Below are 26,102 nucleotides of genomic sequence, written 5' to 3'. Positions count from 1 at the left end.
CAGAGAACACCAGAGGACGGGGCCCGGGCGTGGCGTCCGAGGTGACGGGCGCTCAGCCCCCTGCTGACTGGGGCCTCTGTCATCATCGACGCCAGCGCCAGGGAAGTGCGTCACATCAGTTAAGGTGGACGTGCCCAGACACCTTCCAGGGAGATGGGCCCACGCAGCCCGGGCAGCAGGGTCTGGGAAAAAGCCCACGCCTGTTTCCCACGGGAGTCCCCTGCCCTGTCCCCGCCAGCCTGCAGGCCCAGCGTGGACTTGGGCCGAAGGCCAGGAATGCACAGGAGAGCCCACGCTGCGCCTGGGTGCAGGCAGAGGCCATGTGGGGGGCGAGGGGCTTCCAGGGAGACACTGGCCAAACACCATGTGTTTTGACAACTGTCACCAGAACTGCACACTGGGAGACTCAATGCAAGGCCCCTTGCAGACAAAGAAGCCGCCTAATTAACACGCCACAAGGTGGGTGCAAGCAAGGGTTCCCTCCAAACGCGATGATCCTTCCAAACCCGAAGAAAGGGGAAGGGTTGCGGGCGGCTAGGGTACCCCACCCGCCTCCCACCAACACAAAGAAGAGTTCCACCGCCACCACCCCAGAGAGCCAGAAACCTGCACGCGGGTGTCCCCTCCGCTACGGGCGCCTCTGCCCGGCTCAGTCCACACCTATCCCCCCTCAACATCAGCCCCTCTGGACGCCCACCCAGGCTGACCTGCCTGCCCCACCCCTCCTCTGTGCAGGTCTGTCAGAGGACCACTGTTTCACTTTTTTTTTTTTAGTATTTTTATTTATTTGGCTGTGCCAGGTCTTAGTTGCGGCATGCGGGATTCTAGCTCCCTGACCAGGGATCAAACCCAGGCCCCCTGCACTGGCAGCGTGGAGTCTCAGCCACTGGACCACCACCAGGGTAGTCCCTCTGCTTCACTCCTAACAGTTGCATGCTGTTTTCTGCCTCCTTGCAGCCGTGAGCTACTCTGGAACAGGTTCTCAGCGAGGTGCGCACGTATCCGCCTCCCCCACCTCACATCCCTCGCTCCTTCCCCCGAGCAGCTCTGAATTCACACAAACCGGGGCCAGACTGCTGGTTACACCACTCCTGCAGGCAGGTTACCCAACCTTCCTAACGTCCGTTTCCGCATCTGCAACGTGGCAGTGAAGACACCACCTGAGTCACGTCCGGTCAGCGCAAGGGTTCGCGGTGTTGACCCCTGTGGAGCTGGGGCACACAGCAGGGGCTCAGTTCTCTGCACACCACGCCTCCTGGGGTCCCCTCCTCTCCGGACACCCTGCCCGCCTCTCCCAGAGTGTCTTCTCTGCCCCCTGCCCGCCCTCGCTACCACACACAGCCCTTGGCATCTCGGACAGCGTTCTCCAGTCATTTGGGGTCTTGCTGGATATTACGTGCATATATACGCGTGTGCTCCCAGGGGTAGAAATTTAGTCTCACATCGCACGTGCCTTTAGAATGCCCAAAGCACAGCGGCCTTGGGCCTGGGCAGTGGGCAGGCGTGGCGCTCAGCCGCCCAGTGGGCAGCAGCAGGCCAGGCTGGGACAGGAAGTGGCGGGGAATGCCGGGCCTCTGCTGTTCCCTGCGCCCGAAAGATGCAGGGGGGCAGCAAACTGGCCATCACCTCCCCGGCTGAGGACACAAGACGGCAGTCCCCTGAGACCAAACCCCCAGTGCTTCTGGGCCGAAATCGAGGCACCGGGTCTGCAGGGAGGGCACCTCTCCCCATCAGCCTGCCTGTGTTACACCTGAGGTAATCCTTCAGGGCTTGAGTGCCGGCCCCTCAGCTTACTTCTGGGTTTGCAACCAGGAGACTTGGCCTACCTACACCTCAGCATCCTCCTCTGTAGGATGGACTTATCAGAATCTACCGCCTGTATTTGCTGTGGGATTAAATGGGGGGTAGGGAGGAGAGGAATGCTTTAAAACATCCACCACAGAGCTGGGCATCAGTTCCCGAGAACTCACACACCTGGGACCACATCCAACCCGGCGGATTCCCACTCCATCCCTGGGAAGGGTGGGACCTAGTCTCTCTGCAAAGTCCCTGACCCCACCACCATGGTTTGGAGAGGAAACAAGAGTCCAACCTAGGCAGGCTCTGAATGAACTTGGCCTCACTGGGCTCAGGTCGTCTGTTCTCAGAAGATCACAACACTGCCTACGCTGCACACATGGCCCACCTCCACACCTTCGCTCACCTTCTCTGGGCAGGAAACAAGAGCTCTGGCTGGGGGCTCACGCAGACCTGCCTTGCCCACTGAGGCCACCTTCCAGCGGGGTAACCTCGGGCAAGCAAGAAGCCTCAGGTTCCGTGCTGGGTGAAACGGAGACAGTAATCTCCCCTCTTAAACGATGACTAAACAAAATAATTCAAGTAAATCACTCAGGACTGTGCCTGGCACAGATGAAGTATTCAGTGTTAAACAAATGTCAAGGGAAAGACTACTTTTAGATAAATGATAACTCCGCCTGGCACTCGCATCTCCCTGGCCGGAAGCAGGCGGAGGCCCAAGCAGAATGCAGAGCGAGTGCTTGGGGAGAATGCCCACCAGTGTGGCCTCGGTGGCAAGGAACCCGACACATGATGGACGGGAAGGCCGCCGACAGGCCCCACGCCCGCACTCCGTGGCCTGTCCGGCCGTTTTCTCCTCCCGGAAGACCGGGAGCATCTGCTGACGCTGGAGACTCAGAGGGCCCCGCGCCCGGGGTACAGTGGGCAGGAGTCATGAGGCCCTCCTCGGGATCAGGCCCACCGCTCGCAGCCCCAGCTCCATGCGGCACGACTGTGAGTAGGAGCTGGAGTTCCAGTGGGACATGAAAAATTCATAGCTGCTTCTACTTGGTTACAAAAATAACATTCTGCTTATTCACTCCCTCTCCCTGCCCGGTTTAGACTGAAATGTGCGGGGTGGGTAGTGTGGAGGGTGGTTTCTATAGATGGAGGCCTCGTGGGTCCGCTGTGCCCCCGCCACTCTGCAAGCTCTGTCACAGCATAAGTTGTGGAGCGCGGCAGGCCCTGCTGGCTCCACGATGCCCAGGGCGCCGTGGGGCGGGACACCCACTCCCGAGACGGGCATCTGCTGCCTGCCGGCCGGGGCCAAGCCTGGCACTGAACCCACCACGCTGAGCAAAAGCAGACCCAGGCTGCACGCTAAGGAGCTTCCAGTGTGATGAGGGACAGAACTCATCTCATTAACCAAGTGATGACTCAACTACAGAAGTGACACCCTCAGGAAAAGTGGGAATGGTAACAACCGCAGCAGACACTCCCATAAGCTAACTATGTGGCCCGCACTGTTCTAGGCACTTTGCCACATGTTAATAACGTCTCTCATCCGCACAGCTACCTTGTGAGGTGGTTACCATTTCTGCCCCATTTAACAGGTGAGGACACCGAGGGTCTGAGAGGTAATGTGATTTGCCCACAGGTAGTCATGTACCTGTAAAGTTACAGAGCGAGATTTAAAGCCAGGGATCCTGGCCCAGCTCCCCAGGTGGCGCTAGTAGTAAAGAACCTGCCTGTCAATGCAGGAGACAAGAGAAATGCTGGTTCAATCCCCGGGTCAGAAAGATCCCCTGGAGGGAGGGCATGGCAACCCATTCCAGCCTTCTTGCCTGGAGAATCCCATGGACAGAGGAGCCTGGCAGGCTGCAGTCTACAGTCAGAAAGAGTCAGACATGACTGAAGTGACTTAGCACGAACCCTGGCCAGGCAGCCACACTCTGAGGCATCACCGTGCATTTGTCCTCCTTCCTCTCTCTCCTCTCAAAGAGGGAGCTCACGTCCCTGAGGGTCCAGCGGTTAAGACTCTGCAAAGTCTTAACCCCCAGAGCAGGGGGCCCAGGTTCAATCCCTGGTCAGGGAACTAAGATCCTACAAGCCACATGGTGTGGCCAAAAAGAAAAGAAAAAAGGGGAGGAAATCCTGGGGAACAGCTCCTGACCTTCTGGCCAGGCAGACATGGGTAAGTTCCCCTATGGAGAATGAATAGGATAAAAATAAGAAAGACATTCCAGATAATGGGACCAGTATGTGCAAAGGCCCTGCAACAGCGAGAAAAGAGCCTGGCCCTGGAGAAAGGGAGGGAGTGAAGGAGAGCAGCCTGTGTCCTGAGGCTGGCAGGCCCACTCTGATGGGGCTGCTGTGTGGGGACTGAGCCAGAGGGGCAAGGGTCAATGTGCGATGACGGGTGGGGGTGGGTGGGAAGGGTAAAAAGCTTCTTCTAAGAGAAACCTGGCAGGAGGAGGAAGGCCAGGGGCCATGTTAAAGATGCCAACAGCGGTAACCAAGCAAGGCAAACTCAAGGTTTTGGTTTCATCTGGGAGGGACTGCTGGCCCTCTGAGGGAGAAGGGAAAGGCCATAAGCATCTAGAGCTCGTCTGAAGGTCACTTCAGGGGCAGCACTGGTTCTGAGCAGTGGCTGTGTCCCTAGCACCTCATCTAAGAGCTCCCAGTGCGATCGACGAGCCGACAAAGCTGACCTGGAGCCCCGATTAGGCACTGGAGGAAGCGAAGCAGACACAGAGGTTACATTCTGGTGGTGGCAGGCGGTGGGGAGGTGGCGGAGGAAGGGTCTCACTGAGGGTAAATGTGCATTAACTGCTGATTGCTAGCTCTTACCATTTACGCGTGCTTGCCTTGTAGCTCAGTTGGTAAAGAATCTGCCTGCAATGCAGGAGACCCAGGTTCGATTCCTGGGTTGGGAAAATCCCTTGGAGAAGGAAATGGCAACCCACTCCACTATTCTTGCCTGGAGAATCCCACCGACAGAGGAGCCTGGCGGGCCATAGTCCATGCGGTCCAAGAGTTGGACACGGCTCAGCGACTAAACCGCCGCCACCACCACCATTTATCTACACGTGGTAACAGTTTAAAACCCCCAACCCAAAAAAAAAAATAAATAAAAAATAAAACCCCCAACCCCGTGGTCATGTGAGACACTATCATCTCCGCTTTACAGGTGAGGAAACTGAGGTGGGGGAAGGTTAAAAGACTTGCCCAAGGTCACACAGTCAATAAACACAAACACAGGGCGGACACCCATTCCTCTGAGTGGGATGTTCCCTACTGGCCTGGCAAAGCGAAGTCAAGAAAGGTCCTGTCCCCATCTCAGTCCCCAAGCTGAAGCTGAGCTCACATGGCGAGGAGAGGCAGGCAGGGCCTGCTTTTTTTTAAATTCTTAAAAACAAAGTTTTGATCTGGCTGCATGGCACATAGGATTCTAGTTCCCCCACAAGGGATGAAACCCACGCCCCCTGCATTGGAAGCAAGGGGTCCCAACCACTGGGCTGCCAGGTAAGTCCCCCATCTGCTTCTTAAAGGCTTGGCCTGAGCCCAGCGTGGGAGGCAGGCAGACAGTACCTAAGTGGTGGCCCTGCCATCCTGTGAAGGGGGCCTGCACACAGCCCTTGACCTACCTAGCGAGGGAGGAAGGATGTGGACTCTGCCTTTGAGAACACATGTGAACAAAACCACAGAGAAGAGCTTTCAGAACTTGCCTCTGCACACTGGCAGCCTGTTAAAGTTTCTTCTCTGGTTGTTAAAATAGCACCAGGGTGTGGGGGAGTGGGGGAGGGGGCGGGGTGGAAGAAGAGAAGACGAGCTTGTTGGTTGGTTTGGGCTCCACTGGCACATGAAGGCAAGCCTCAGGAGCACCCACCTCCCCCCAAGCTGCTTCTGCTTTGTCACTGTGTGCTGGGGAGTGGGGGGAAGGCCAAGCATCACTGGTCATAAAGTCCTTCCTGTGTCACAGGGACCCCTCCCAGTGGCCAGGATGTGGGGCGGCTGGGTGAATGAATGATGGATATTGTTTGGGAGGTGACCTCAGCGGCCAGGAATGTGGCAGCAATGGGCTTTAATGAGCCATTCATCGGTGACTCCCTCCCCCAACCCAGAGAGGTAAACCTTCTGGGCTCCGGGGCAGTCCCCAGTAAGAAACCAGTGGCCCTTCAGCAGGCAGGGTGATGGCACAGGCCGAGGGGAAGGATCCTGGCGGGATGCGGCTAACCCAGCTGAAAAAACTTTCCTTCCCTTGTCTTCTCAGCGACTACGTGTTACAAGCCATGTTCTTAGTACTGGAGGGGGTGGCGTGAAAGGAAATGTCGGCTGGAGACTGGAATTCCACTAAACCCAGACTGAAGGGAGTCTCCTGCAGTCAGCTGGGACCCGAGGCTCGGGCTGGGGCGCACGCCCTGGCTCTGCTGATCGTCTCTGGCGAAGGAGCTCCTGACCAGGGCTGGGGCCGCGCTTGCCCGACCGCCAACGGACGCTCACATGTGGATTCCATTGACTCCACGCTGGACGGGACTTTGGGAAAAGCCGCTGGCTGCCTCACGCTGCATCCCCGCCTTCCACTTTGTATACCGCCCACCCCCTTAGCCAGACATCCCAGGCCAGCAGCCTGACCCAGAAGGACTGGCTGCCTAGTTGAGCCCCGGCAAACTCTCCCAGGGCACTGGCAGGCAGGATGGGGTTCCCTGGGGAGCTGGGAGTTGTCAAACCTCGCCTCTGCAATACCGTGTTGGGTTTGCCGCTCCGCTGGGGCATCAGCCGCTTTGAGGGGGAAGGCGCCGTCCCGCCTCCTGAACTCCCACCTTGCCCGCTGTGGCCTCGGCCGCTGCCCATGGTTCCTGCTTCCATGGGTCCTCGGTAAGGGTGTCCGGGGCTTGGACATAGGGGAGGGACAGCTATTTATTCCTGGGGTAGGCATCCACCCTTCTTATCACCCATCTGCCGGCTACTGCCAGGCTTTGGGCAAGGCCTGGCCCCAGCGGGGCATCTTCTCAGGTCCTGAAAGCAGGGGCTGCTCCCCTGGCCCCTGGGCTTCATCACCAACCCTAAAGGTGCTTTCAGGGTCTGAAAGCTAAGCCTTCCGGAATCTGGGTTACCAGTGGCCCCGGTGAAAAGGTGATTGACCTGGCAACACCCGCATGGATCCATCCAGGAAGTCTGTGAAGCCTCTGGAATAGCTCTGAGATTACACATGGGAGGGCTACTTTGAAGATCCACTGCCTTTAGCAGATTCTGAAGACAAAAGCCAGGGAGCGGGCTGAGAGAAGAGAAAATGAACCAGTCATGATGACATGGCCACGACCGACACAGGTGCCGCAGCGTGGGACTCGGATGGCCCCGCCGGCTCAGGTCATCGGGGCTGGCGTGGCAGGGGCACAGGGACACTTCGGTTGCCTGTCCAGTTCCCAACTGCACACGCAGCCAGGGACAGAGCTGTGTGCCTGGCCCCTTGACGAAAGAACCTAATTTGAAAGCAATTACAGGGAAATGTGGAATGCTTCTTTCTTATGTCCTGGCCTGCTGTTGCCTTATTCGGAGTTTTTCTCGGCCTACATGAAAAAGCTGACTTCCCAGTTGGAGGAGAGGTATAAATACCGCGGAGTGGAGCAGCGAGCATTCCAAAGGTCCTGCGTGTCCGTCCAGAAACCATCTCTTACCCCACTCCCTAGTCCCCTCCCGGTAGCCGGCGTCCCTGCCTCTTCCAACCCCCCGCGAGGCGCCAGAAAGCAAGTGAGTTGTTGCTGCCAAGGGCTGCCTCTGGAGTGCTGGCCATTCCTCCTTGGAAACGCTGGGCTAAGGCTTTCTTCTCGGTCTTTACAGGCTGCTCGGTTCTCATCACTCAGGGCTTCCCTCAGATGCCACTGTCCCAGCGAGCCTGCCCTGCCCCTGCTATCACCTCCACCAAGCTCTCACTTCTCCGCTTTGTTTCACTCGCCCCACTTGTCACTATCGGAAACGAGGTTCTTTGTCCATAACCCATCTCCCTCCCACATGCAACAGATGCTCCACGAGAGCGGGGTCCTGTTGGCTGCAGAACCCACTACCGGGGCATGGTACCTGGCACATAGTAGGTGCTGCAGAAATCCTAGCACGAATGAAACAGGGCTGGGGCTTCTCGTGGCCAGCCATTTAGGACTTCACAATTTCTAATCCCATTTATGCTGGTGAGGGTTCCTACTTAGGGATAAGGCTGCTCGCTTTCAGGAACTCACAGAAATAATCCTGGGGCTGTACACTTCCCCAAAACAAGCCAGGGAAGACCCTGCCCTTGGTGTACCACTCCCACAGAATAGAGGTGCCTTCGGCAGCCCTCTCCACTCCGGCATCTGAGGCCACTGGACATGCAGAGGCCCTGGATCCAGAGGAGGGGAGCCTTAGGACTTCCCTGGTGGTCCAGGTGGTTAAGACTGCACGCTGCCAGTGCAGGAGGCCCGGGTTCAGTCCCTGGTCAGGGAACTAAGAGCCCATGTGCCACGTGGCATGGCCAAAAATTTTTTTAAAAACAAATAAGTTTTAAAAAAGAGGTGCTAGGTGAGGCAGGGGGAGGAAAAAAATTAAAAAAATAAAAAATAAAATAAAAAAGAGGTGCTGGGCTTACACAGGGGCGGAGCAGTAGGTGGGCTAAAAGGAGGCAGGCTGAGGAGCTGGTAGACACGTGAGGACATCCACCTGCCAGGGTCTGCAAGGCGGAGGGGAGGACACCATGGCACAGTGCTCCAGAGCAAGGGCTTCCAGTCTGAACAAACGTGGGTCTGCATCCCTGCTCTGCCACCCACTGTGTATGGCCACAGAAGATGACCTTCAGCTCTCTAAGCTTCAAGTTCTTCCTGGGTAAGATGAGGATAATAGACATGTGGGCACTCAACAGGATAACAAAGGAAAAACACTGCACCCACAGCCTGGCAGAGTGGTTGTTCAATAGAGCCTCTATTAATTACTGGTGATTTAGTCGCTAAGTCGTGTCCGAATTTTGCTGCCTTATGGACTCTAGCCCACCAGGCTCCTCTGTCTATGGGATTCTCCAGGCAAGAATCCTGGAGTGGGTTGCCATTTCTTTCTCCAAGGGACAGTCCCAATCCAGGAATCGAACCCTGGTCTCCTGCATTGCAGCCAGACTCTTTACCACCTGAGCCACGAGGGAAGCCCCTTTCATTACTACATTACTCCTGTTCTGGAAGGTGCCATCATTGGTATCAGCCCTGCGGTTGGTGGAGCCAGACCCCCTCCCCCCGCCACCCTGGGATTCACCAGGCTAGCTGGCTGCTTTCCAGTGACTAATACACAGCGGTCTTCCCCCAAACCTTCCCTCCCCTTGCCTGGCCACTTGACTACCAAATGAATAAACGAATATAATGATCAGCTCTGGTTCTTCTTGCTTCAGAGAGCCTTCAAGTCCAGAGGTTCACAACCCTGGCTTTACAACAGAATTATCTAGGAACTTTCCTGGTTTATTTGCATTCTCTCTCTCTCTCTCTAACTGCCTTCAGCCATTAAGCTTTGAAAAGGCAATTTGTTACGCAGCAGTAGGTAACTAATACAAGTCGAGTAGCTAGATCACAGGCGTGATCTCTTTTTAAGCATGTACTCTTTTTAACCACATGCAGTTTGGAAAATCAGTTTTTTAATTGAATTATAATTCACATATCATAAACTCACCCCTTTTAAAGTATATAAAGGTCAGTGAGTTTTCGCATATTCATGAGACTGAAAAACTATCCCCACTATCTGACTGCAGAACATTTTTATCACCCCAGAACTGTTAGCATTAACTCCTCTTTTCTCCCTCCCTCCCTCCCCAGCCCGACAACCACTAATCTACTTTATGTCTCCATGAATTTGCCTCATCAAGACATTTCATACAAATGGAATTACACAACATGTGGCTTTTTCTGACGGGTTTCTCTCATTCAGCATGTTTTCAAGGTTCATTTACATTGTAGCACATTCCTTTTTGACTGAATATTCCATTGCATGGACATATGACATTTTGTCCATTCATAAGTTGATGGACATTTGGGTTATTTCTACCTTTGCTATTGCATACAGCTGCTATTATGAGTAATGCTGCTACTGACATTTATGCACAAATTTTTGTGTGAATATATGTTTCCAGTTTTCTTAAGTATATACCTAGAAGTGCAACTGCTGGGTCGTATGGTAAATGTGTGTTTAATCATTTGAGGAACTGCCAAACTGTTTTCCAAACAGGCTGCACTATTTTACATCCCCACCAGCAGTGTATGATGACTCCAATTGCTCCACATCCTCACCAATAGTTGTTATTAACTGACATTTTGATTACAGTCATCCTAGTGGTTGAGGTGGTATCTTCTTGTGGTTTTTGATTTGCATTTCCCTAATGACTAACGATGTTGGGCATCTTTTCATGTGCCATTTTCTAACTGTATATCTTCTTTGGAGAAATGTCTGTTCTAGTCCTTTGTCCATTTTTAACTGGGTTATTTGGTCTTTTCACTGCTTCATTATGAGTTCTTATATATTCTGGACACTTGACCCTTACCAGATGTATGACTTGCAAATATTATCTCCCATTCTGAGGGATGTCTTTTCACTTTCTTTTGTCCTTTGAGGCAAAAGGCCTTTTTTTTTTTTTTTTTTTAAGTTTTGGAGACTATAACACCTATTTTTCTTCAGTTAGCCTATGTTTTTGGTTTATCTAATAGACCATATCTAATATCTAATGGGCTTCCTTGGTGACTCAACTGGTAAAGAATCTGCCTGTAATGAGGGAGACCTGGGTTGGAGACCTGGGTTTGATCCCTGGGTTGGGAAGATCCCCTTTAGAAGGGAACAGCTACCCACTCCAGTATTCTGGCCTGGAGAATTCCATGGATTATACAGTCCATGGGGTCACAAAGAGTTGGCCACGACTGGGCGACTTTCGCTTTCTAATAGACCACTGCCTAACCCAAGGTCATGAAGATTTGTCTATGTTTTCTTCTAGAAGTTACATTTAGGTCTTTGATCCAGTTGGAGGCACTTTTTTGCATATGCTATGAGGAAAGGGTCTAATTCTATCCTTCACAAACAGTTGTTTTGGCACTATTTACTGAGAAAGCTATTCTTTCCCCAATGCATATGTCTTGGACCCTTGTTGAAATCCAAGCTACAATAAATGTAGACTGGAGAGCTTCTTTAAAAAATGCCTGAACTTCACCCCAGGACAAATGAGCCAGATTTCTTGGAGATGGATCCCAAATAACAATATTTTACAAATCTCTAACCGGAAGCTAGGGTTGAGCCTAATACAAAAGTGAATCTAACAGAAAGGCAGGGTGGAGAATCACCACTCAGACCTAACCTTTTGTTCTAAAAACGAGGAATCTGAAGCCCAGGCAGAACCAGGGAGCCCTTGCCACTGCATGTTAGTCTAGACCGGACTCTTGGAGAAGCAGGGGACAGGCAGCCCAGGGTACAGAGGTGCCCCAGTCTGGGCCTGTCTCTGTTCTCCAAGGGGACCTTTCTGGAGCCCTCTCATGCATAGAAAACCGAGCCAGCAACCCATAGCTACTCAGATTACACTCCACAAACTGGGTCCTCCCAGGGTGGGGGGAAGCTTGCTCCCCCCCCCCAACAAACACACACACACACACACACATGCACACACACAGAATCCACAGGGAAGCAAAGGTCTGAACTACAGGCAGGCGGAGCCCGTGGGGGGGAGGTAGGAGGCACCGCTCCGCTTTCAAAGGAGGCCTTCTCAGCAGGAAGAGGAGATGGGTGAGGCCTACCTTGAAATAGCTACCTTTAAAAGAGAGAACTTCCACTCCCAAAAGGCAGTTTTAAAATTAGGGCAGCAGCAGCAGAGGCTGGGGCCCTGCCCTCTGTCTCCTCCAGCCCCATCTGGCATTCTGCTGTGAGACAGTCGGGCACAGGAGGCCCTTCACCTGGATAACAGGGAGTCTGAGCCACAAAAACCCCCTTTATTTTCAATGGCTTACAGCGGGGCTCGGGTTTCAGCCTTGGGAAGGGAGATTAAAGATCGTCTGGTTTAAACTTTGATCCTTCAGAAAGATAGCCAAGTGAGCCAGTTCTGGCCTCGAGACTGTGAGGCTCTGAATCCGAACAGGTGCCTAAGAGGACCGGTCTTTAGAATTCGCACCTTAGCCGGGGCAAATCCGCCTGTTGGATGGGCTCGTCCAGGTAACAGGTGTTTGGTATTTGGGGAGAAAAAGTCGGCGAGGGAGGCACTGACGGGACTTGAGTGTCTTCTGCCCTGGGCCACAGCAGCCCACCCCAGGAACTCCCCAACAGAATTCAGGGGTGCAAAGAGTGCCCGAGGGCCAGGGCCACCTGACGGCAGGGCAAACACACCCATTCCCACATCCTACCCTCATTCATCTTCTAGCAGACAACGTATTTTCCACTGCAGTTTACGTGATCCCTCAACTAGGCCTTGTTGGTAGAAGGGCAAGCAACTGGGGCCGGCCCCGAGTGATCCCTAACGGTGCTGCTGGCTTCCCCTTTGACATCTAAAACTCCTCCTCGGTGATCCCTTTCCTTTTTCCTGTTTTTGGGACATTCTGATTCATCAGTCAGCCAGTCAGGTCAGAAGCCTTCTCCCGCTTCCAGTGCAAAGCAGTGGGGTGGGCGACACGGCTAGGGTGGAGTGGGTTGGGCTGGAAACCTTTGCTCTGGACACACCGGGGGGAACCGGAACCCGGGCCAGCACTCACAGACGTGCACTGTTTCCTATATGCTCTGTCCCACTGACTTCTCCCTCTCACAGCCTGGGAGTAAAGACGATCCCTATGGGAAGCAGGGCAAGCCTGGAGGGTGAGTGAACCCAGGCATTTATCTGCAGGACCCATTCTCCTCATCTCAGTGTGCACCAGCACCGGCGGGGGGACCATGGAGGTGCTGGGTGCTTGTCAGCCCACCTGCCTTTGGCTGAGGCTCATACTGGATAAGAGAGTGAATGAATCCATCGGTCAATCTGGGAGGTGCCTCAGACCAGAAATTTCAGGCCTGGAGTTTGAAGTTTGCCAACAGGCAGTTGGAGGTGTTCAGAATTATCTACTCTTGCCCTGCGTCCTGCCTCGCTGACTCTGCATCCTGGTGGGGTACTAGAATGGTGCTGGGGGTGGGAGGGGGAGGCATCATTTCTGCAGAGTAAGAAATCACTCTGGATTTGGATTCCTTTTTTTTTTCTTTACCATAGGCACTCCATCTTAGACCCCTTTGACACATGAGATGGACAGTATCTTAGGAGGATTTTAAAAAAAGAAAAACCAAAATAAGGTTCTATAGCCAAAGGGTAATTACAGGACTGGGAGGAACCAGCAGAGAGAGACTGAAACCTCTGACTCATAATTGCTCTATTAAAAATGGTGAAACCATTTGCCCTGGCAGAGTGACAGGGCTAGACTGTCACCCTGGCTCGCCCAACCTACAGGCCTTCCTGGGGCTGGTACAAAGGCCTGGCTGGACCACACGGAACCACATGGCAGTCATAAGGGGCGGCGTCTCTAGCATGACATCACAGGACAAAGGGGCCCCTGCCGCTCTCGGCCGATTCCTGGCCCTGAAACGACAGAGTGGCTTGCTCTGCATGTGTGTGGGAGTACACACGGGGGGAGCTGGGGGATGAGGGGCCACTGTGAAGTTGTGGGTTCGGTTTTCCAGGGAGGGACTCTGAGGACCAGCTCAATCTGCCCCATTAAAGCTACTAAAGGGGCTGAGCCTCAAAGGAAAACAGCAGAGGTGTTTTTACGGTTGGGTGGGGTATACCTTGACACAACTGCACGGATGACTCACATTCACTGAGCGCTTACTATGTACCAGGACTTGCTCTGAGCCCTCTACATTTTACAGATAAGCCATCTGCCTGTGGTCACACAGCTGGTAGGCGTCAGAACCGGGGCCCACATGTCTCCTAACCAACCTCGGGTCTGGCCGAGGCTGTTTTCCGTCTCTGCTTCTCGCTGTGGCAGGACCCTCTGCGAGGCACCTCACTTAAGTTTCTCTCCTTTGAAAGCATACACCCAACCAAGTACAGTCCTGGAGACCCTCTGCCAATCCCACCCCCCACCGGGGCCACCAGTGCCCCTGGTGCATCTCCGGGCTAGCGCCTGCGGCTGCAGGGTAAGTCACAGAAGAGGGCGGGCGGGTCAGGTGACCCAGCAAGAATCAGAGCTATGCTGAGGTGGCCCGGTTACCTTGACATTCCTGAGATTCTGCCAAGGTAAAAAGTAACCCGAGGAGTTTGCCTTATATGGGCACAATGACAGATTTCGACTCGACAACGTGTTAACTGACCCTGTATCAAATATCAAATCTGTTCGGGGACTGCATAGGAGGTGCCCGACAAAAGCCTCTCTGACAGTATAGGAAAAAACAATTTATGATGGGCTACGGCCAGTGACTCATACCAAGGTGCAGCCATTGTGTGCCCTGACGACAAGGAAAGAGAAGGCTGGCGGTTCTCCGGCCACACGGCTCCATCACTCTCTCCCCAACACGTGGTCAGGGAGGCCTGGCTCCCAAGGCTCCCTCTGTTCACAGGGTCTGGCTCAAGGCAGGGCCCGGAGGGAATCAATTTCAGGCTGGGGTAGAACAGCAAGTCCTGCCTGGACTCCGAGTGCCCGGACCACCTGCTTCGTCCCAGAGGAGCCCCCAACAGGAGAGGCAGGGGCCGATCTGGAGGCTCTGGGGATGACAGGACTGGGTCTGAGTGCCCCGACACTGCCTGAGAACAGAGAAACTGGCCAGACCCAGGATCCCAGAGAGTTGTCCAGGCCTGGGCTTGGGCTCCCATTGCTGGCGTCGGACCCCTCCTCCCCGGGGGCCCAGCCCCCAGGAGGGGGAGACTCATGGCTCAGGAGCTTCTCCCAAACTTCACTCACTCACTTCCAGTAAAAATGCTGCTAGCTCCTCGGCACTGGGATTAAACAAACATCCCTGCCTTCACATACTCTACATTTTAGTGGAGGGGACGACACGGAAGAGAGGAAGATGGTGGTGGTGCAGTAAAACAGGGCTATGCAACGAGAGGAACTGAGGAACTGGGGAGGGAATCCAGGCGTCAAGGAAGACCTCTCCCTGAGCCAACAGAAGGAGCTGGGCGGCTGACAGCAGGAGGGAGATTCCAGGAGGAGAGACCCCAGGTGGGGACAGGCCCGGTGGGTGTGGCTGGAGCCCAGAGGAGGAGCAGAAGCCTCACAGGCCCCTGGAGGAGGGGTGGGGACTTAGCGCCTGAGAGTTGTCGCTGCAGCCCGCCAGGCTCCTCTGCCCAAGGAATTCTCCAGGCAAGAATACTGGGGTGGGTAGCCATTTCCTCTTCCAGGGGAATCTTCCTGACCCAGGCATCAAACCCACATCTCCTGCATTGGTGGTTTATTCTTTACCGCTGAGCCAGCAAGCAGGGAAGCCCATTCAAAGAGGGGCAGGAAGCTTTTGCAGGGGAGGCGGGCCGCAGCATGACTAGATTTAGGTTGTGAGAAGACCCCCTGGTGGCCGTGGGGACAGCAGGATTATAGCAGTGAAGATGGAGAGAACCCTGAAGGCAGAGCCGGGAGGACGCGCCCATCCTATGTCAACGCCTCCTCCTTCCCAGATCCAGGTGACGGTTACTCCACACAGCTTCGAGCAGACCCGGGAACCCCCCCCACTCCCCGCCCCCACCAAGTCATCTTCTTTAGAAACACACAGGCCTGAGAGTGAACCCCAACAGGCTTCACAAAGGGACAGAGGACCTCCTCTCTCAGCTGAGAAGCAGATGTGATGCCCAGCGTTCCGAAAGAGCTCAGCTGTGAGGGGTGCCGGGCGGAGGACGGGTGGGTAGGGAGGGAAGCTGCCTCCCTACTCTTTTAACCTCAGCCGCTATTTATTCGATTTTATAACATGGCAGATCCATGTGGGATTCGACTTGAAAGACAGCTGTGCCACTGAAAAAATGTCACTGCTTTAAATCTTAAACCCCCCGTGCAAAATCTATTCCGAATGGCTGCAGCCCCTTCCACAGTAGCCCCTGCGTCCCACGGGAGGGAAGGAGGGGAGGACGGGGCAGGAGGAACCCCATCAGTCCCATTCCCGCCCCTGCCTGGGCCTTTGATCCTCTCTGCGCTGTGGGTGGCAGGCGGCTGCAGGAAGGCAGACACGCCATGTGCTGCCGTCCTGTCTGAGATGACTGGGGCCCGCTCCCTTTGGTAAGGTGGGGCTACAAACAAAAGGAGGATAAGAAGGCCTGTATCCCAAAGTGCACCCCACCACCCCCCCCCCAGCCGCTGGCCTGCTGCCCACAGATGGAACCTGTTGGATAGAACCAGGGAAAAGGCAGCCTGAATTCACAGCAGACAGACCAAAGTGGGCAGCTGTTTCCCCTCACTGGCGGGAGCGAACCCTTGCCGTGAGTCTTTAACTTCTACAGCATCCTCTCCTCTTGGAGAAGAAAACAAAGAAAAAAAGGAAGTAACGGAAGGTGGAGAGAGTAAGAAATCCCGTTTACGTAATTAAACATCGACAAAGGTGACACTGGCCTTCAGGTAGCTTCCCATCTCCTAGAGGAACAGACTCAGGACAAATAAAGGGAATCACGAGGGTCTGGGGAGACTACAGAACTGGCCGGTCTGCCCTGGAGGAGGGCACGGGCCGGCTGGGGAGGGACACCGGTGAGCCAGTCACTGCGGGGCAGCGTGATCCGAGGACAGCAGAGGTCAGGCGACACCGGATCCGGGCACTGAAAGAGGAGCTGTTCTGATAGGTGGTGACCTGGGAACAGGGTCATCCCACACAGTGGGAACGTCAAGAACAAGACGACATAAATGTGCAAGAGATCTTCGGGGAACTCCTCAGGGAAAGATGGGCTTCCCTTGTGGCTGAGCTGGTAAAGAATCCGCCTCCAATGTGGGAGACCTGGGTTCAATCCCTGGGTTGGGAAGATCCCTGGAAGAGGGAAAGGCTACCCATTCCAGTATTCTGGCCCAGAGAATTCCAAGGACTGCATAGTCCATGGGGTTGCAAAGAGTCGGACACGACTGAGATACTTTCACTTTCAGGGAGAGACGCAGGAGATGGTGGCAGCTGGGGTCAGGAGGTAGAGAGGCTGAGGAACTCAGAATTTGTCCTCTGGGAAGATTCCTCCGAGTGACCCGGTTAGATATGAGTCACATTCATGGAGCCACCGAGATTAACTGGGAGATTGGAGCAAAGCCAGTTAGGAGGCCGCCGTGGGAGACCTGGCCTGGTGTGGCCAGGGTGGTGATGACGGAGCCAACGTCAGAGCACTTCCCGTGTGCCCGGCAGGGTGCAAAGGGCGCACAGCACCAACTCGCTGGAGACTCCCCACAGGCCTTGGAGGCAGTCATTACCCTCACGGAGTGGGCAAGGCATGTCCCTGCTGCCACCCAAGCTCAAGGTAGCGAGAGCAGCAGCACTTGCAGTTTACCCCCAGGAGATCTGACTTCAGAATCTGCATTTTTCAAGCATTCACTAAGGGGCCCTGCGTTAGCAGTAGCAAAGAAAAGGAAGAGGGTCAGGATTCTGATACTTGAGACAAAATAAATAAGTAAAATCTGGTGCCCGTGACAGGCTGAGGAGTCAAAAGATGATTCCAATGTTTTTGACTTGGACATCAGACCTGGATATGAAGAACCCAGGGAGAGGGGCTTGGGAACGAGTCTGGTTTGGGACATGCTGAGTGTGAAGTATGTGCTACAGAGCTACTCGGCGTGTAAGTTTCAACTTACATCTAAAGCTCAGAAGAAGCGGCTGAGAATTCAAATGCCTTTCAATGCAGGGGACGCGGGTTCGACCCCTGGTCAGGGAACTGAGATCCCACGTGCCGTGTGGCAACTGAGCTTGTGCACTGCAACTAGAGAAAGCCTGTACACTGCCATGAGGAACCTGTGCAGCCAAAATAAAAATAATTAAAACAAAAAAACTCAGCAGAAAGGCCATTTGTTTGCACATGCATTCACTCAGTCATTCATTCGAACATTTTCTGAGCTTCTCTTAGGGTAGGGCATGGTGCTGGGGATACAGAGAGAAATGAGGTGGGGTTCCTCCATGAAAGCCCTCAAATCTAACACGGCACAGAGACACATTAGCAGACGAGACTGCAACAGAGCATCAGACTAGAGGAGTGAGGACTAGAGACCTGGGAGTCATCCACTCTGGCGTGGGACTGAAGGCCAGGGGAAGGCAGGAGACGAGATTCTGCTGGGACTAGCGTGCTGTGAGATGCCCACATTTCAGAGGTGGGGAGAGGGAAGGGATTCAGAGACTGAGGATGGGAAGGTGGGGACAAGAAGGGGGAGAAGGCGATGTCAAGGAAAGCGAAGGGGAGAACTTTCTGTTTTTCTTTTTCCTTGAGACATGCTCAGAAGCATCCAGTACAATGGTGTGTGGCTCCGTCAAAAACACAGACACCGTATCCATTAGAGAAACATACGGAAGCAGTTAGGGGTGATGTCTGGGGTTGCCTTTAAAATAGTCTGAGGGGGGAGTGTGCTGGGAGAAGCTGATGAAATAAGTTTGGCAGAAGGTTAGTAACTGTTGATGTTGATGATGGGTACATAAGGATTCCCTCCGCTTTTGTATATGTTCATGAATGTGTTGGTGTGTGTGGGGGGGGGTGGGTTGAAAGGACCACGTACTGCAGAGAGGCTGACAAAGAGGGCAGGGGCCCCTGCCGCAGCCCAGCACCTAATACAGTTCCTGGCACTAATGAGGCGCCTAACACATCCAGAATGGGTGCTGCTGTGCCCACACCCTCAGGGGTAGTAATTAGCCAGTCTCTGGAGATCTCAGAGAGGACAGATTCGGGGGAGCGGCCAGGCTGGGAAGTATTTGGGAAGTGAGGAAATGGAATCAGCCAGTAGAGGCTGACACATTTTTTAAATGCATCGAGGCCAATAGCCAAGCATATATCTTTCCCCCAGGATAGAACCCAGCTGCTGGACCATCCAGCACTACTGTACTACTTTCCTGCAAGGGACAGACAGATCAGGCTGCTCTGAGGTGAACTTCTCCCCCCACCCTCACCGCCCCCGTCTCCACTCCCCGCCTCAGATTCCCACCAAGTCCCCCGTATTCCTCTCCTCTCATTATCCGGCAAAGGCTGCCGGGCAAACGGGCCCTTTGCAAAGGTGTATCAAGGACACCTCACTATCGTCACACGAACAGGCACTTCTTTCTCACTTTTCTCCTCTCTTGCAGAACAAAGTTGCATTTAAAAGGAGACACAATCTCAGGTTTTGTTCTCCGGAACAGAGAGAAGGTCCCAGGGGCCCGAACTCGGAACACGGAGCAGCTCATTCCCCGGGCGTCGCTCACACAGACAGCGAAGGAGGTGTGGGGGGACGAGGGCGAACACAGCCCAGGGCCGAAGCCGACAGCAGATACTGGTGGCTGGGTCTCGCCCCGGGTCCCGTGGCCCCGAGAGCCCGAGGAGCTATCGAATTCTGCTCAATGGCACCACGGAGCCTCTCTCTTTCTCTAGATTTTCCACGGTCCTGACTACTCTGCCAATGCCCCACAAATAACAATGGCCACCAAAGATAGCCCAGACCGCGCTTCCTCTCCTGGTACCCCGCATCTCCGGGCTCTGCTCAGGACATGGAAGCGAGTGGGCTGCCCCAGGGCACCGTACCACAGTCAGCCAGGCTTCGGGAAGGCGGCCAGCAGTGAAACCACAGGGCTGGGTTTTTAACGTCTGCAGCTATCTCGAGAAACAAAACACTTTATTGTCTCTTGCTATACTAAGTTAATTTGCCCTATAGGTAGCAATCTCTGTATAAAAGGGAAAAGTTAAAAAAAGAAAAATTTAAAAAAGGTCTCCCTGTGTTTAGCCTCATTTTTTCAGGGCAGGGGACTTCTCCTGTGTTGTATCCGGAGGCCTGGACCACTGCCTGGCACACAATGTGTGCACACCTAGCTTGGGAAGTGTTTGCACAAAATGGGATGAATTCTGTCCCAACAACGTCGTCTCTCCCACTCTCCAGTGACAGTGATGTCTCCCCTCCTTTCCCCACCTGAAAAGCATCCTCTTTGTGTTTCGTATCTGGCAGGCACTGATGCAGAAGTCAGCCAGGACAGCTGGCTGACCCCCTGGGTCTGGGGAAGGACGGCTTATGACCTTCTGGAGCACATGGCTTACCCGGGGCCTGCAGAGGGACTCCTTCCCAGAGGAGCTGAGGGTGAGCGATCTTTACCCTTAACACCAAGCCGCTCCAGAGGAGGCACTCAAACAGTGGGTGAACAGACAAGTGGCAGGTCCATTCGACTTGCCTGATGGACTGGCTAGTAATCCACGTGGAACAGATATAGGTGTTTGCTGGAGCACCTGTATCTGTGCCACGTGCTAGGAGTACACACAGCAAGTGACAAAATGAGTCTGCTCTCATGGTCCTCACAGCGTCATGGGAGGGTGGAGAGATCACAACATGGGTAAAGCTAACCGGAGGAAAGCAGGTGACCGGCGTGCCCCCTAAGACAGAGAGCTAGCCTGGAATGGAGGGGTCGAGTATGACTTGCTGACAAACAGTGGGGTAGAGCTGCAGATCTCAGGAATGAGGAGGAGCTGCGTGGGGATCCAGTGAGTGAAACAGCCCTGCAGGTAGCAAAGAGTGTGGCGCAGAGGCCGCCGGTGTGCCCGAGCACAGAGATACGAGCGGGGGTGGAGACAGACAAGGCTGGGGAGGGAACAACAGATCCCGCAGGGCCCGGGGGCTTCCAGACTTGGGACACGGATCAAGATTTCAAGCAGGGTATTTTCTGTCTCCCACGGGGAGATGGGATGGGGCGGTCATTGTCGTTCAGGCTTCAGGACGGGCCCTGGGGCCACACTGGTTCCGCTGCTGCTCGGGGACAGTGAGGCTGCTTCAGGGGGGCCGGTGGGACCTCAGGGCTTCCTGAGATGAAAAGCCACAAGCCGGGCCTTTCCGGGCTCCACTGTGGTAAAGAGCAGAAGGGCTGCCTGTTTACCTTTCACATCCGGCCCTGGAGGCCCTGCCCGGGTAGAAGGCTTCCCAGAGGGAAGGATGCATGGGGCACTCTGCAGGACACACAGTACCCCATGGAGCCTCCCTGAGGCCCGGCGGGGCTCCTCTGGCCCACTCCCAGGACACCGAGATAGTAAGCACGTGGCCCATCCCGGCTTTGCTTTCTCGCCCAGAGCCTGCCCATGAACCACGGGGCTCCATCCTCCACCCTGGGCCTGAGACTATTAAGGATGAGCGAGACACTGCTGCCCCTTTCTAGGATCCTTACTTCCAGGCCCCCTTCAATGCTTAACACGTCCATATCCAGCAACTGAACTTGTTCGATCTCTGAGTCCATCTTCAAAGAGCAGGGGTGCGGGGTGGGGGGGTGGCTCAAGAGGAAGAGGATATATATATATATATAAATATAATTATGATCGATTCGCAATATTGTACGGCAGAAACCAACACAACATTGTAAAGCAATCATCGTCCAATTAAATTAAAGGCCTCATCTCAGCAAAAAAAAAAAAATTTTTTAAGTCAGACAACGAATATTAGTGGGGAAAAAAAACACAAAAACCAAGAGCAGCTGGCTTCATATTAGAGACCATAAGAAGCTCTATCATCTTAATTCTCTGGCTGCTGTTTCCAAGTTGAACAAAGGTTCCCGGCATCCCCTCCAACCCCCAAAGCATCACTCCTGGTGGGACTCCAGACCCCACAGGAAGAGACCTCGCGAGGACTCCGTCCTAACCACCCCCCCCAGTAGACAGTGTCTGAGCAACAGAGCCACTGTCTCTGCACCTTGGTAAACATGCCCCACCCCATTGCTTTACTGAACCCTGGCCCTGAGGTCAACACATTGTAGACGAGGAAACTGAGGCTTCCCCGCCCAAGGTCCAGCTGGCAGTAAGTACAGCAGCAGGGTTGGCATCTGAGCCGCACCCTGGCTCCACGGCCCGTGTCTGTGAGACGCCATGTCTGCAGGGCGGGGAGCCGGGGAGCACACGTGGGCCCAGCTTTGGCCTCTGTGCACCCAGGAGTCCCTGTGTCCTGGCCTTGTTCTCCCTGCTCTGAGGCCTCCTGACTGAGTGATGAAGAGCTGGGTCCATCCAGATGACCTTTTATCACCAAACCCTCTGGTGGCGGCTGCAACCTCTGCCCAGCACCTCATCAGCCAAAGTGCGCCCGATAGCAAGATGGACTTGAGCCCTCGAGGGCTGACGGCCTCGCTGTCGGCCAGAAGGAACCCGGCTGGAGGCGTTCACAAAAGATCCTCCCCTCTTAAGAGGTATTTCTGGGCTTATTAAAAAGCAACAAAGCGGAGAAGGCGATACACAAGCCAGGCTGGCTGTACCCTCACCCTGTGCTTTTCAGGCCGCGATTAATTCTTTGGCTGATTTCAGACCTTCGGTTTCAAAGATATCTAGTTTGTGCTTGTCTGCAAAGGAATGTAGCTGGGCACCTCCCACCAGCAACACAGAAAACAACTCCTCCTGCCATCACCTGTTGTTTGAGGCCAGGCCATATATAGGCAGACGGCACCCGGAAGGTTTGGCCAGGCTGCTACGTCAACTTCCCAGCTCCAAGCCACCATTCAGACAAGTTTCGCCAGACATGTAGGTCAGACGAATGCTTGGCTCCCACCCAAGACGCCACGGGAAAGGTGAAACGCACAGCTCTGGGCCACTGAAGCGGGGACGTCACCAGCCCTGTCCTGCGTCCTGCAGGGCCCAAGCCATGGGTGACTTGATACCATCACCTGCCTCAAGTCCAGGGATCACCAGGAGCCCCTGATTCATACCACCGGGGGCATAAAGTCACAGAGAGGAGAGAACCAACCCCTCAGCCCTGACAGAGGAGAAATCCCCTAGACGGAGAAGGGTACGGTTTGATCCCTGGTTCTGTCGTATATCAGCTGAGCGACCCTGGGCAAATCACATAACCTCTCTGAACCCGTCTCCTCATCCATAAAGTGGGATAAAAACAGGCTCCTGCAAAGTTTGCTTTTGTTTTTTGGGCTGTGAGGCACCGCTGGCAGGATTTTAGTTCCCTGACCAAGGATCGAACCTATGTCCTTGGCAGTGAAAGCACAGAGTCCTAACCACCAGACTGCCAGGGAATTCCCAAGGACTATATTTTAAAGTGCTATAAGCTTTATGAGCTGGCACAGGATTTGTCCCAGCATCGAAAAAGAACAAGCTTCCATGGCGTTCCACTTGACTGGGAGCCCCAGGAGGGCAGGGATGGTTCTGTTTTATTTTTAGACAGCTATATAACACAGTGCCCAAAACAGTGACTTGTTTAGTTCCCTATGGACTGTAGCCTGCCAGGGCCCTCAGTCCATGGGATTTCCCAGGCAAGAATATTGGAGTGGGATGTCATTTCCTTCTCCAGGGGATCTTCACGACCCAGGGATCGAACAGGTGGATTCTTTACCACCAGTGCCAGCTGGGAAGCCTTGCGACCTCACAGACTGTAGCCAAAACAGTGACTGCCATGAAATAAATTTTTGTGCAATCAATGCTTTTTCGTTCATTTAGAAGAAAACCCAAGATCCTCACTGGAGGCATGTTCTGGTGGCTGTCACCTTTCTGTGAGGCTCTCACCTCACACCACCCTCCCCACTGGGCCCCAGCTGCCCTGGTCTCACTCTATTTCATTCCTCCCACGCTTCGCAGGCCCAGGACACTCTTCTCCCAGGGTGGCTCCTGCCCAATCCACGGCACACTCCTAAAGGGCTCTGCTCTTTTCCTTTAAAACAAGGATCACCATTTGGAACACTGTACATTTGGCAATTTTATTGTTTTGCTGCTGTTTAATGCCTATCTTCCCCATTCGACGGAAGCTCCATGAGGACAGAAAGGACTATCTCGCTCACCTCTCTTCACCCAGTACCTTGTTTATGGCACATACTGGAGAGATGCTCAGCAAAGGCTGCAAGGGTGGACGACGCCATCTCCATCAATCATGCTGGGATCGATTACTTAAAACTGGTGTTGAGAGGTTCTCTTCCTTATCTGTTTGACCTCCCTTCCCCTCCATAATTCATCTCCTTCTTCCTTCATTCATTCCAAATCCACCAGAAAAGATACAGATTAAAGAAACCAAACAGAGCCTCCTGTAACAAACACCCCTGGGTGGCCTGTATGGCTGGCAGTGAAGCCCACTCCTACCGACTTGTTCTCTATCCTAAAGCACCTTGGGCTGCCGACTGGTGGAAAGCTGGAAACTTTCTCAGCCCAGGCCCTGAGGTATGGTGAGAGCCCACTGGAATAACACAGCAGACCAGCCGAGGTGATAAGGTCTTCCCCACCCAGCCGTGTTCCTGGGTGGGAAGTCCGTATCCTTGCAGAGAGACAGAATTTCCATCCACTGGACAGGCAGAGAGCAATGCAAAGCATTACAACCATTTTTCCTCCAGCTATTTCGAGGCACACAAATAACATCTAAGGACTCAAGGCCAGCTTGAGAAAACAATCGAGCCAGGAAGTACTCGGACCAGAGAGGAGGTAACAGAGCCCAAAAAAGTTAAAGCTGAGGGCAATGCCTTTACGGGGAGTTTCCTGGCCTTTCCCAGCCAGACAGATGCAAAGCTTTCTCAAATGCAAAGCTTGATAAGGATCTTTTTTTCTGTGGGGCCATTAATCCAATAAACAGAGGACTTAATTAGAGCTTAGGAAAAAAACTGCATGAATTTTCCAGGGATAAGTGTCCATTTTTTTTTTTTTAAGTTTTTTAAAATTATTGCACACCTAGTATGTCCCATTTTTCTGAAATCCATCAATTCTCTCATCAGTGATTAGTGCTGTGTTCTGGTTTTTCTGTCTATACAGATCTTAGAATTGATCTCTTTCATAAAACCTGGGCTGCCAAGACCTTCCATAAGTCAAATTTAGCCGAACAATCCTAAATGAGTATTTTGGTACAACTGCCACTGGGGTGCAAAATTTGAACTGGCAGTTAATTCTGAAGGTTGGCATTGTTCACCAGGTCATTGTGTGTGAGAATAGCTGCCTTTGTGTGAACGTTGTTTGGAGCCTTCTAAAACAAAAACAAATGAAAAACAAAAAACAACTTTCCACTATTTTTGTTCACAGAAATGCAGAGCCAGATCCTAAAAATCCATATATGGTGAGAGGAATTTTGAGGAGCCGATCCTTTTATCTACAGGAGTGGGGAAAAGAGTCCAGAGATGGGAAACCAGACAGGGCAAGCCCTCTTTTCTAACCACCATTCATTTCAACCACCTTTTATCAGAGCTGTCACCACCAAGGAGCAAAAGAAAATGGATTTTCTCCTTCCCAGTAAGAGGATTAGCAGTGGCAATCCAGTTGAGAGGAAAGAAGGAACTAAAAGAGAGAGGGAAAAACGAGACCGTGCCAGACGTTCGGGGTCAGAGGTCACAAATCCGTGGCTCTGAGGGCCCATTTCAAATGGCCCCCAGGTTTGGAGTGTCAGTTTTTAAACTGAATGAATTGCCCTGTAAAACTCTGGATTTCCAAACTTCTGGAAAATGAAGTTCCAGGCCCACAATCAGCGGAAGCTGAGTAGTGGCAGCCCTGGTCCCCACCCAGGCTCCTTCACTGGTTTTTGTCACCTGCCCTTCGATAACCCAGACGGCAGTCTCTCCGCTCCAGAAGAAAACCAGGAGCGCTCACATCGCCCCCCCCGCCCCCAAATGGCCCAAAAGATAGGGCCACCCACCCGGAGGGACACCCTACACGGCACAACGGAGCCAGCCCTGTCCCACCCCTCAAAAGAGGACGAGGGCAAAGCTGCCCTGACTCTGGGCCCAGCCTCCTCTGACCACCCTGCCCAAATCCCAGCATCTTCTATGCACCACAAACAGCCTGAAACTCCGGGTGGGGTAGAGGGTGTGGAAACCCCACATTTCTTGGAAGACCTAGAACACACGCTTTCCAGGCCCCAAATGATGGGGCTGGGAGGCTGAGATGGGTGACACGCAAGAGAAAGGTAAGGTCGGGAAGACATTAGGAACGCCAGGCACACTGGCTCCGAGGGGCCCTGGAGGAACGATCCCCTTCAGCTGCCAACACTTTCCAGTTGGTGCTAAGAGTGAACAGCTATTTCCATGAAAGATCAGGAAAGCACTTAAGTTTTCCATATACGTTGGAGACTTTTTGGCTGGGCTGCACTTATTACCTCTCCCTCCTCCTCTCAACTCCTGCTTCGAGACACCTAACAAGCAAGGGAGCCAGCAACCCAAAAGAGGATTTCCACCACACTGTCCCCGAAGGACAAAATCCCAGGGCTCTGCCCATGCAGTGTCAACACTGGTATTGTAACCTGCCCTTCAAAAAGCAAGCGGTGCTAACCTCACCAACTTCCTGAGGC

General features: G+C 53.6%; 1 protein-coding gene across 4 annotated transcripts in view; it reads right to left on the bottom strand.

The window, feature by feature from the left end:
• ACTN4 (actinin alpha 4) overlaps positions 1-26,102 on the bottom strand; it is a 74,832-nt gene that overhangs the window by 29,743 nt on the left and 18,987 nt on the right. The gene's annotated exons all lie outside the window — the stretch shown is intronic.

The sequence above is a fragment of the Cervus elaphus genome, chromosome 4 (assembly GCF_910594005.1).
Source record: "Cervus elaphus chromosome 4, mCerEla1.1, whole genome shotgun sequence".
In the NCBI taxonomy this organism is placed as follows: Eukaryota; Metazoa; Chordata; class Mammalia; order Artiodactyla; family Cervidae; genus Cervus; species Cervus elaphus.
The sequence above is the reverse complement of the archived record's forward strand: the minus strand, read 5'-3'. Positions and strand labels throughout refer to the sequence as shown.